The sequence below is a fragment of the Telmatherina bonti genome (genome assembly GCF_933228915.1).
Source record: "Telmatherina bonti genome assembly, chromosome: 16".
Classification (NCBI taxonomy): Eukaryota; Metazoa; Chordata; class Actinopteri; order Atheriniformes; family Telmatherinidae; genus Telmatherina; species Telmatherina bonti.
In genome coordinates, this window is record NC_136614.1 from 7362379 (window position 1) to 7375518 (window position 13140).

The window sequence follows — 13140 nt, forward strand, 5'->3', positions numbered from 1 at the left end:
GACATATGCATGTATTAGTGTTAAGGCGGTAAAAACTTTGTCACTGTGAGATTTTCAGTATAAATGGATATAACTATACAATAAGAGGTTGGGGTTCTTGGCTTCACGTAAAACCGATGAAAATGTTCCCGTTATGTGACTCCTGTCCTCTGCAACTGGAACTGTCAAACACACCACTCTTCTCTGGTTTTGTGTTTTCCTGGTAAAGACAGAAATCTCTACGGAGATTTACATGGACTTCCAGACTTCTGACCTTTCTACGACCATGGATAATGTCAAAAATCGACTCTTATACCAGAAAAAAGGATAAATATTGAGTATTATTATCTCCTTGGATTAGTGAGCGTTTTATCCTGATGTAGGAGCCGCTCCAGCATGATGTGTGGTTTTCCTAATGGCTGTTCCTGTCATCATAAGTCTTCCTTTGTGCAAACCGAGCTCCAGCAGAGATGAAGAGGATTTCCCTCCAATCTTTTCTTCTCTCAAGAGGCCAGCCATGTTTCTAAAAGTCCACTAGACTTGGGCCGATTGGGGACTCGGTCCGATTGGGGACTCGGTCCGACTGGGGACTCGGTCTGACTGGGGGCTCGGTCTGACTGGGGGCTTGGGCCGATTGGGGACTCGGTCTGACTGGGGACTCGGTCTGACTGGGGACTCGGTCTGACTGGGGACTCGGTCCGACTGGGGACTGGGTCCGGTTGGGGACTCGGTCTGGTCGGGGACTGGGTCCAGCTGTAGGGGGGTGTATCCATGCGGATCGTGTTCACGCTGCACTTTGGTGAAACCAGCCAAACCATTAGAATAATATCTCCCCATTCCCACCAGAGGTGGCGCTGCACTAGTATTCAGCAGAAGAGAGGACCAGACCGGCGTGAAGAAGAAAACTCTGTTTCCTCCACCTGCCAGTTAAACATGGAGACCAAACTATGGCTGTTTTGGGTTTTTATTGTGTCTTATGCAAGTATACTGCAGAAATCCACTGCAACAATGGACGCAGTATGAACACCAGACGAGGCAGAGGACCCTTAACGCCATCGCTATGGATTTACCCACAATGCAATGCTACACCACATGCAGGAAGGGACTTGGTTTGCAATCCGCTTCCTGTATTTGGTCCGCCTGAAATGGACCGAGACCTGCTTTGTAGGCGGACCGAGTCGCTTCTTTGGTCTGAATCAGAATTAGTTTGGTGTGTTCACATTTCCCCAAACGAAGCAACTTTCCCAGCAAACGGACTCGGATCCGGGTCAGAAAGTCTGATGTGTCCTTAGTTGATACGTGGAACTGTCATGAAGATGTTTAAAGGTGAAATGTGGTTTTAGGATGCAGGTGAGGAACTCTGTGATGTAAATGCAGTTCATTATGTCAGCGAAGGTCCTCAGAAAGCCTGAAATACAAATGTGTGTTTTACAGACTGAGGGTCTGCCAACACACTGCGACATTCAGCAAGCAGAACCTTCACCCTCCTCCTCCTCCTCCTCCTCTAGTCGCTTCACAGCCAGCAGGTTCTGAAAGCTTTAAACATCAGCAGTTTAGCAGCAACGCCTTCATCAATGTGTAGGGAAGAAAAAACTGAACGGGAACTGATTAAAGCTGCAGAGGACCTGCAGGAACCGAGCACCTTCATGTCAGAGAAAAAGACTGCAGAATGAACGTTTCAGCGTGTAAATGTTCGCCTCGGGTTCTTACAACACGACCAAACACACATCTGAGTGACAAGAGGTTTCACTTCGAGTGTTACTGAATCTCTCTGAGCGTTCACCTCGTCCTGACTAGACCCCCTGTACAGGAGGCAACATGCGATCCTGCAGTCCAGAAGATGTTTGCACACATGAAACCACTCGGTGATTAAACTCAGCCAACACGATTTGTCTTTAACAGCGTCAGCAGGAAACATAAAGTTGTGTGAAATTACTCTGACAGAAATGATGATGCTCTACCTGCTGACCTGTGAAATCCACCCACACATTCAGGTCTGGCTCTTCTCTGTTACAGTCTCTTGTAAAGAAACAGCATGTGTGATGCAGGTTTATGGCAGAAAGCAGAAATACTACAAAGAGATGCAGAGAGACTACAAAGAGAATCAGAAAGACTAAAATGAGACGCAGAAAGACTAAAAAGAGTAGGAGAAAGACTACAAAGAAAGGCAGAAATACTATAAAAGAGATGCAGAGAGACTACAAAAAGATGCAGAAAGACAACAAAAAAAAGCAGAAATACTACAAAGAAAAGCAGAAATACTACAAAGAGAAGCAGAAAAACTACAAAGAGAAGCAGAAAGACTACAAAGAGATGCAGAAATACTACAAAGAAAAGCAGAAATACTACTAAGAAAAGAAAAACGCTACAAATAGAAGCAGAAATACTACAAAAAGAAGCAGAAATACTACAGAGATGCAGAAAGACTACAAAGAGATGAAGAAAGACTACAAAGGAAAGCAGAAAGACTACAAGAAGATGTTGAAAGACTACAAAGAGATGCAGAAAGACTACAAAGAAAAGCAGAAATACGACAAAGAAAATCAGAAACGCTACGAATATAAGCAGAAAGACTGCAAAGAGATGCAGAAATACTACAAAAAGAAGCAGAAATACTACAAAGAGATGAAGAAATACTACAAAGAGATGAAGAAAGACTACAAAGAAAAGCAGAAATACTACAAAGAGAAGCAGAAAGACTACAAAGAGATGCAGAAACACTGCAAAGAAAAGCAGAAATACTACAAAGAGAAGCAGAAATACTACAAAGCGTTGAAGAAAGACTACAAAGACATTCAGAAAGACTACAAAGAAAAGCAGACAGACTACAAAGAGAAGCAGAAATACTACAAAGAGATGAAGAAAGACTACAAAGAAACGCAGAAATACTACAAAGAGATGAAGAAATACGACAAAGAGATGCAGAAAGACTACAAAGAGATGCAGAAAGACTACAAAGAGATGAAGCAATACTACAAAGGAAAGCAGAAATACTACAAAGAAACGCAGAAATACTACAAAGAGATGCAGAAATACTACAAAGAGATGCAGAAATACTACAAAGAGATGAAGAAATACTACAAAGAGTTAAAGAAAGACTACAAAGACATTCAGAAAGACTACAAAGAAAAGCAGAAAGACTACAAAGAGAAGCAGAAATACTACCAAGAGAAGCAGAAATACTACAAAGAGATGAAGAAAGACTACAAAGAAACGCAGAAATACTACAAAGAGATGCAGAAAGACTACAAAGAGATGCAGTAAGACTACAAAGAAATGCAGAAAGACTACAAAGAGATGAAGAAATACTACAAAGAGATGAAGAAATACTACAAAGAGATGAAGAAAGACTACAAGGAGATGCAGAAAGACTACAAAGAGATGCAGAAATACTACAAAGAGATGAAGAAATACTACAAAGGAAAGCAGAAACACTACAAATAGATGAGGAAATACTACAAAGAGATGCAAAAATACTACAAACAGAAGCAGAAATACTACAAAGAGTTAAAGAAAGACTACAAAGACATTCAGAAAGACTACAAAGAAAAGCAGAAAGACTACAAAGAGAAGCAGAAATACTACAAAGAGATGTAGTAAGACTACAAAGAGATGAAGAAATACTACAAAGGAAAGCAGAAAGACTACAAAGAGATGAAGAAATACTACAAAGACAAGCAGAAGTACTACAAAGAGATGCAGAAAGATTACAAAGAGATGCAGAAAGACTACAAAGAGATGCAGAAAGACTACAAAGAGATGAAGAAATACTACAAAGGAAAGCAGAAATACTACAAAGAGATGCAGAAATACTACAAAGAGATGGAGAAATACTACAAAGAGATGAAGAAAGACTACAAAGAGATGCAGAAAGACTACAAAGAGATGAAGAAATACTACAAAGGAAAGCAGAAATACTACAAAGAGATGCAGAAATACTACAAAGAGATGAAGAAATACTACAAAGAGATAAAGAAAGACTACAAGGAGATGCAGAAATACTACAAAGAGATGAAGAAATACTACAAAGAGATGAAGAAAGACTACAAGGAGATGCAGAAATACTACAAAGAGATGAAGAAATACTACAAAGAGATGAAGAAAGACTACAAGGAGATGCAGAAATACTACAAAGAGATTAAGAAAGACTACAAGGAGATGCAGAAATACTACAAAGAGATGAAGAAATACTACAAAGGAAAGCAGAAATACTTCAAATAGATGAGGAAATACTACAAAGAGATGCAGAAATACTACAAACAGAAGCAGAAATACTACAAAGAGTTAAAGAAAGACTACAAAGACATTCAGAAAGACTACAAAGAAAAGCAGAAAGACTACAAAGAGAAGCAGAAATACTACCAAGAGAAGCAGAAATACTACAAAGAGATGAAGAAAGACTACAAAGAAACGCAGAAAGACTACAAAGAGATGCAGAAAGATTACAAAGAGATGCAGTAAGACTACAAACAGATGAAGAAATACTACAAAGGAAAGCAGAAACACTACAAATAGATGAGGAAATACTACAAAGAGATGCAGAAATACTACAAACAGAAGCAGAAATACTACAAAGAGTTAAAGAAAGACTACAAAGACATTCAGAAAGACTACAAAGAAAAGCAGAAAGACTACAAAGAGAAGCAGAAATACTACCAAGAGAAGTAGAAATACTACAAAGAGATGAAGAAAGACTACAAAGAAACGCAGAAGTACTACAAAGAAATGCAGAAAGACTACAAAGAGATGCAGTAAGACTACAAAGAGATGAAGAAATACTACAAAGGAAAGCAGAAAGACTACAAAGAGATGAAGAAATACTACAAAGAGAAGCAGAAGTACTACAAAGAGATGCAGAAAGATTACAAAGAGATGCAGAAAGACTACAAAGAGATGCAGAAAGACTACAAAGAGATGAAGAAATACTACAAAGGAAAGCAGAAATACTACAAAGAGATGCAGAAATACTACAAAGAGATGAAGAAATACTACAAAGAGATAAAGAAAGACTACAAGGAGATGCAGAAATACTACAAAGAGATGAAGAAATACTACAAAGAGATGAAGAAAGACTACAAGGAGATGCAGAAATACTACAGAGATGCAGAAATACTACAAAGAGATGAAGAAATACTACAAAGGAAAGCAGAAATACTTCAAATAGATGAGGAAATACTACAAAGAGATGCAGAAATACTACAAACAGAAGCAGAAATACTACAAAGAGATGCAGAAAGACTACAAAGACATTCAGAAAGACTACAAAGAAAAGCAGAAAGACTACAAAGAGAAGCAGAAATACTACAAAGAGATGAAGAAAGACTACAAAGAAACGCAGAAATACTACAAAGAGATGCAGAAAGACTACAAAGAGATGCAGTAAGACTACAAAGTGACAGAGAGACTAGAGGGATGATGAGGACATCCACCAAAAGCCGTGTAAATTTAAGCTCAATCTAAGATTCTGATGAAGATGTTTTCTGTGTGCTCTAGATCTATGTTCCCTGTAGAAGCTGTGTTACCGCTCAGCTGAGGATAAACTACAGGAAAATGAGCATGTAGAGGTTAAAGGTAGCGGCCAGTCTGTTGTTGAACTAATCAATGATGCACTTTAAGACGGCTACTGCTCGACTGGATCAATCAGACGACCGTGGAAGAGAAGCTTTCATCAAAACGAGAAGCAGCTCCAGAAAAAGGAGAAAGAGACCGAGGACGTCGCTGTTCAGGGTTCGCTCGTCTCGTTTTCCTCTCGGAGCGAGTTGAGCGAATGTTAGGATGGTTTCTGTATAACCTAAACTACAGACACCTAAATCTTCATCACACATCATCATCATTTAGACAAGTTTAGAAAAATAAAAATATAGATCTCTCTTTTGACTTCTTAGCATTTTCCTTATTGTTTAAATGATTTGATTTTATCATCTTTATTAGCGTTACTGATTTCCACTGAATCAATGAGAAAAGTAATCCCTCTGAAGTGAATCCTCTGTGCCGTAGTAAAACTTCTGGTACAGCTGGATAAAAAGCAGGTACTTCATCACAACCACATTTCCTTTAAAGTCGGGACGTTTAGCAGAAGAGAGACTCTGCCTCTCTAACATGCTCCTTTCACATGGGGTCAACACATGTTGGTTCTGACACGTCTGTAGTCACCTCACACGCCTCTGCCGCCTGTACAGACCAGATCATAGTGAGGTGAAGACGTACTGCGTGTACTTTGGGATGAGGTGAAGCGCTACTTCAGGGTTCTGGGTCAGGAAACCGGGCCGTTTCCTTCAGGAGACGAAGCTTCACTCAGAAAATCTCAGTTTTGGCAACAGCTGTTCTGTTTGTGTTTCCTGAAGCAGGCGCCTACGTCTGGAAGCTCCACGTTCCATAAAGGTTCCGTACAGGATTAAAGTTCTGCTCGTCTAAACAGGTCGGAACCCGTCCAACCGCGTGCGTCCACAGCTGCTGAAGGGAAGAGATTAAAGAGCGCGCACGAGGGGGAACTCCTTCCTGCTTTCTGCTGACCAGCAGATGATCCCACCCCTCCTCCAGACCTCTACTGCTCCTGTCAGAGCCTTCCTCCTCCTCCTCATCCTCAGCAGGACCAGCTGGACTGTGAGTCTGAACCTGAGCTGATGTGTGTGTGTGTGTTTCATGTTGCATCTGGCTGTGTGTGTGTGTGTGCTTCATGTTGCATCTGGCTGTGTGTGTGTGTGTGCTTCATGTTGCATCTGGCTGTGTGTGTGTGTGTGTGTGCTTCATGTTGCATCTGGCTGTGTGTGTGTGTGTGTGTGCTTCATGTTGCATCTGGCTGTGTGTGTGTGTGTGTGTGCTTCATGTTGCATCTGGCTGTGTGTGTGTGTGCTTCATGTTGCATCTGGCTGTGTGTGTGTGTGTGTGTGTTTCATGTTGCATCTGGCTGTGTGTGTGTGTGTGCTTCATGTTGCATCTGGCTGTGTGTGTGTGTGTGTGTGTTTCATGTTGATGATGAGGCCGACTCGCTCTGTTACACCTGCCGTCTGTGCTGCATCAGCAGGTTCACACACCTTTAATCATCCTGATGTGTAGAGCACACACACACACACACACACACACACACACACACACACACACACACACAAAGTCCTGCTTGCAGCTGCAGGAGCCTGAAGACTCCGACGGCGGCTGGAGCGGCTGACGGAGTCTGTTCCAGTCATTCTTCTGTTGCACACGCCGAACATAAAGGTCTCGGTCACGGTGCTTCATGTTCACGTAGATCCCTGAAGAATTCACCTGGAACGCCGTGATTCCAGGATGTCATCAGGTGGTGCTTTATCCCAGCAGCTTCATGTTCACGTAGATCCCTGAAGAATTCACCTGGAACGCCGTGATTCCAGGATGTCATCAGGTGGTGCTTTATCCCAGCAGAAGGTAAACATCATGTCAGCTGATGAAACAGAGAAAATATCGGCTGATTGAGAATCTGATGCTGCAACACATCTGGAAACACCTGGAACAGGAGCAACAAAGGCTGGAAAAGCAACATCTGGAGGAGAACTTCACATCTAATCAGGTTGAAGGGCAACAGGTCAGGAACATGACGGCCATGAAAGGAGCATTTCAGAGAGGCAGAGACTCTCAGATGGAGAGATGGACAGAACTTCACCAGTCGGACACAAACTGGATCTAAAGCTTCAGGAAAATGTTCCACAGACTGAAGATCCATCCACAGTGTAGAACATCTTCATCAGAACCTGCAGGAATCTCTGTATGCTGGGACCAGGCTGGATGCTGGTGATTACTTCTGCATTATAACATGATTCTCTACTGGTGGAAACCAGTGCATGGACTCAGGAAGCTTCCAGAAACCAGTGTGAACCCAGTTCAGGCTGAAATCCACATCAGCAGGTTAAAGCTCCATCATATGTGAAGAGGATCCAGAAACACGCCGTCTTCTCTGGACCAAAGCTCATTTAAAATGTTCTGAGTGGAAACCTGGATGAAGATGTGGAATAGTTTGTGGACAGCATGGACGGCGTGTCCTGCAGACTAAAGAGGAGAGGGAGCATCCAGCTTGTTATCAGCCTGCATCTCTGATGGGATGGGGTTGCATTAGTGCCGATGGCGTGGGCAGCTTCCACATCTGGGAAGCTCCATCAATGCTGAAACATCTGCTCCCATCCAGACAACGTCTCTTTCAGGGAAGACCTTCCACCATGCTGGACCACATCCTGATGGTGGAACAGGAGAACTGGTCCAGCAGGACCATGCTGAACCACATCCTGATGGTGGAACAGGAGAACTGGTCCAGCAGGACCACATCCTGATGGTGGAACAGGAGAACTGGTCCAGCAGGACCACATCCTGATGGTGGAACAGGAGAACTGGTTGAACTCTGTTCCTCACCTGATCTGTTGTTTAGCTTCTACTGGGAATGAAACTGGAACTGGGCTGGTAAACGTGTTTCTGGCATGTTGCTGGGAAGCGTCTGGGAGGTGTTCTGTCTACAGACCAGGCTCTGCAGGTGGAACAAAGGTCCAGCAGCCTGACGATCATCTCTGTTGTCATTGGAAACATTTAAAACAAACGGAGGTGAGTTTTAGAGCCGGCTGATGCTGGAGGAGAGACTTTAGACTAAACGCTGAGCTCCTGTTGTTTCCAGCGTCCAGCAGATGTTGTGCAGTTAACACCAAACGTTGAAACTTCATCGCTGCAGCAGCGTTTCTCTTCACCTCCCGCTGCTGGAAAGCTTTTGCAGAAGATTTCTGATTTCTTGAAGGTTAATTTTCCCTCTCAGTTTCAATTTGTCACGTTCAGAATGAAGATAAGAAGCATGAAGATTTAATTTATGCAGAGGATTATTTGCACTGTGGCGATAAAAGCTCCAACATGAACGAGGTTAGACGTCTCTGCTGCTTCCTCCAGTTTGTTTGTTCCGATCGGAGCGTCTGGAAACGTCCAGACAAGCAGGCGTTGTCACGGTTTTAATCACCGCCATGACAGCCGGCGTCCTGTGTGTTTGTGTTGAGTAGTGACTTGTTAGAAGGCTAGTTAGCATTAGCGCAGGGTGGAAAATGGCAGCCTTATCTCTGTGTGGAGGCCTCCCTGGTGGCGTTTGGCGGTTAGCTTTAGCAGTTAGTGCCACTTTGAAGAGGATGAGGAGGAGAGGATGACGAAGATACGAGGAAGGCAGCGCTCCGATGGCGTCTCACACCAATGAGCTTATCAGGGCTTCACATGCTTCCTCGTTGTTCCCTCCATCACCCACTCTGGTTCAGGGCCAGCTGAGATTCCCGCCTGCAGCCCCCCCCCCCCATCTGCTCCAGTATCAGCTGCTTAGAGTTGCTGCCGGATCGACATGCGGCTACATTCCAACGATGTGAATGTGGCTTTCAGGTCCGATCTTACCGGACAGAAACCTCCAACCTCCTGCATGTTAGCATGGCTTCACCGCAGCAGGAAGAGTTAGCTGTCAGAAACACGCTGAACGTCTCCAACTTAGTGCTTCAGGAGTCCTGAGTCTGCTGGGTTCAGAGGAAAACCTGAATCTGCAGGAGTCGCCCCACCATCAGGGTAATAAACGTGTAACTGATCAGTTTTCATGTGAATGAATCCGCTGGAAGGAAGTCATTGAACTCATCGCCAGCTGATTCCATTCAGACTCTTTCAGAAGCGGTCTGATTTCTGGACCTCTAAATCCACTGGAAACTTCCATTTTGTCCCAATTCCAGACCAAAATGCCGACAAGTTCGGCCACCATGGCAACGGTTACATGGTGGTTTTTAATTCGGAAGTAATCATTCGGAATTAACGTATTCTCCTACGAGTTTACATGAAGATAATAATTCTGAATGAAGGTTTACATGAAACACTTAATTCCTCTTTAGAGCGGCGGGTTGGGAAGGGTTCTGATTGGACGTGACATATGGCGCATACATAATAAACAAAGTTGTCTCCCTGCTTCTCGTCTTTTCAGTCGTAACTTATAAAAACTACATAATAAGTTCCAGTTTCACCGCTATTTTTATTATAAATGTGAAGCAGCAGCTCAACACCAGCATACTACTTCACTTTCTGCAGCAACGGAGAACGAGAAGAAAGACAGAGCACTGAACACGGGAGGTAAAACAACGCGCGTCATCGGGACAGGACAAGGTAACGAGCATGCTCAGAACGACCAGAATTCACTTAGAGTGGAATGAAGGTTTACATGACAGAGGAATTAAATAGTTTGGGATTAAAATGGGAATAAACCAGACACTTACATCGGAAATCTGAATAGAAATTAGCATTAAGAATTTAAGTGTTTACATTGTCGTTTTTCATCAGTTTAAAGAAGAATTAACTTTTATTCTGAATTAAAGAGGAATAAAAAACTTCCATGTAAAGGTACAGAATAATGAGAGGAAATCCCGCCATACAACCCTCATGATGGCGTGTAAATGCATGTAACTGCTGGGATTGTGTGTTTTGACAGCGCTGCTCGGGGGGAGCCTCTTTATGTGCACGCTGTCGGAGTATTCATGTTCCTGCAGATAAGCTGTGAAGGTGGATCTCTCCACGCCATCTGCCAGCGAGAACAATCCTGTAAATCATGATGAAAACAGCATCTCTGGTGTTGCATTTGAAGCTTGTTAGCTCCAGTCTCCTACACGCTCACGCTAACCAGCCAACCGCGACTCTGGGAACAAAGTGGAACAGGAAAACTGGTTTAAAATGCAAATGTCAGAACATGATGAGGGAGAAGCCCCCCCACCAGCACCAGGAGGGATTAACTGCAGAAGACGCCATCATCCGATGTTCAGCTCAGAATAAACAGAAGTGATCTCACAGAGGGTCGTTTTAGCATCTTTCCTTTTATTTTACATTTAAACTAAAACCAAAAACAGGTTTTATCTGCTTGACGTCTGATCTGTGTCTCTGAGTTCACCAAGCAACAGAAAAGTTTGTTTTATTCCCTGGATCTATAAACTTGTCATTCTCTCATGTTTAAGACAAAGTTCAGTCAGTTTCTGAAGCTTCCTCCATCTTCAGGTGATGCTGCCTTCACTGCACCTCAGGAATGGAAAACTCAGCTCTTCACTAAAGAAATAAATTACCTGAATTATTTAGAAAATATTTTATATCCTGAAAAGAAATCTGACTTTATAGTTGGTATTATTTACTTGTATCGCCAGCTGGAAGTGGGAAACTCAGATTTGCTATTTATCATTGAATGCACCGTTAGCTTAGCAACAGTGATGGCCCATTTCTGCTCCCTTATTTACGTAAACAGGACGCACATTTCCGATCCGTGGTCGTATGTCTTCCCCACACGTCCATCCGTCCGGTACGTTGCCATGGTTGCCAGCTCATCCACCAGGGGGCAGCGCTGAGGTCAGGGTTCACTTCCACGCTCTGACTCTGGCTGCTAGCTAGCGGTAATAAAGTTGTTGACAATCGTCCAAAAACAAAAAAAACGTTGGGTTTCTTTTGGATCAGTCCTACGAGACCGGATGGAAGGAAAGTTATGCTGAATACGGGAGGAATGAGATGAATGTGAAATAAAATGGAGGTTTTATGGACCTGAGCGGTTAGTGACAGAAGGAGCTGCAGGTGGGATGTTTCATTCAGGCCTCAGCAGGCTGAAAGCAGCACATTATCAACTCTTTGCTGTTATTTTCCTTCTTTGGAAGCTGCAGACATTAAAGTGACAGCTGATGATGAACTCTCTCTTGATTGGTCAGTATGGATCAATATGAGCCAATCAGCAAAGTGCTTCCCCCTCAGCTCACGGAGCCGAAAGGAGCAACGAGGCAGGAAGTCGATAACGTCTAACACACAGACAGTGATGAGATGTCAGTGACATCACTGGCATCATGAGTCATCTAGATGTGGTGATGCTGCCTCCTCCGTCTCCGGGCGTGCTCTGATACGCTGTTCAGCACCACGAATGATGCCGCCTCCTCCGTCTCCAGGCGTGCTCTGATTGGCTGTTCAGCACCATAAATGATGGGAGAAAAGTAGCGAATAGTAATGAAACTCGCGACCACAGTCCTGTACGACGAAGCTGGTTATCGTCTCTTTATACCATGGTCTGTGTTAATACTCGATTCTGATTGGTTCCAGGGTGTCTGTTAAAAAGTGATAATGGACACCAGTTAAAAAAAGTTCCGTCAAATAGCAAAATAGTTCTAAATCACTGCGCTGGGTCAAACGCCAGTTGGTAACCGTGGCAACAGAAATGTTAGCGAAAAACGGACAAATCAGAAAGCAGAAAGAATATCTGGAAGGACGATGTCAAACAGCGGCCAATGGTTACTAATAAATGTATATGATCTGCCAGTTTTTAAGTTATTTTATTTTTCAGGTTAATTTAGACCATTGGTCGAACAATAGGCCCTGCGATGGACTGGCGAGCTGTCCAGGGTGTACCCTGCCTGTCGCCCAAAGCCAGCTGGGATAGGCTCCAGCTTCCCCGCGACCCTGACTTGGAATAAGCGGTTCGGAAAATGAATGAATGAATGAATGGTTGAACAATAACCAGAGTAGAAAAGGGAGAAAGGAAAAAAGTCTCCCAATCCCTCCCCGTCTCACTACTGTATTATGTTAATGTTCTACCGAGGTCGTTAGAGGAAATCAGTCACAGCAGATAAAATATCTATCATATTGTTTCAACTGTATTAAATAGTATTTAATCAGTTAGTTTGTGATGAAGATCCAGATCTCTTAAAGGGACAGAGCGGCTCTGACGTCACCCTACAGCGGTGCAGCGGACCGTACATGTTTCTCTGCATTAATGCTCCAGCGGTTACGCCAATTTCACCAAAATCTTCAAGAGTTAAAGAGGTCGGTTCTGTTTGCATTTACATTTTTCCACAGCCGGATTTTTCCATTGCACATCCTTCCCGATTTCCTTCATATTGTGAAGAAATATGCATATTCAGAAAATGTATAGTTCTCGAACGGTTCACGTTGGACGGTTCACGTCGGGACGGTACATCGGAATGTTCACGTTGGACGGTTTACGTCGGAATGTTCACGTCGGACGGTTTACGTCAGACAGTTCACTTCGGACGGTTCACGTCAGACGGTACGTCGGAATGTTCACGTTGGACGGTTCACGTCGGGACAGTACATCGGAATGTTCACGTTGGACGGTTTACGTCGGAATGTTCACGTCGGATGGTTCACTTCGGACGGTTCACGTCAGAC

At 43.4% G+C, this 13140-nt stretch overlaps 1 protein-coding gene across 1 annotated transcript in view; it reads right to left on the reverse strand.

The window, feature by feature from the left end:
* Positions 1 to 13140, reverse strand: part of pex7 (peroxisomal biogenesis factor 7) — a 99433-nt gene that overhangs the window by 61019 nt on the left and 25274 nt on the right. The gene's annotated exons all lie outside the window — the stretch shown is intronic.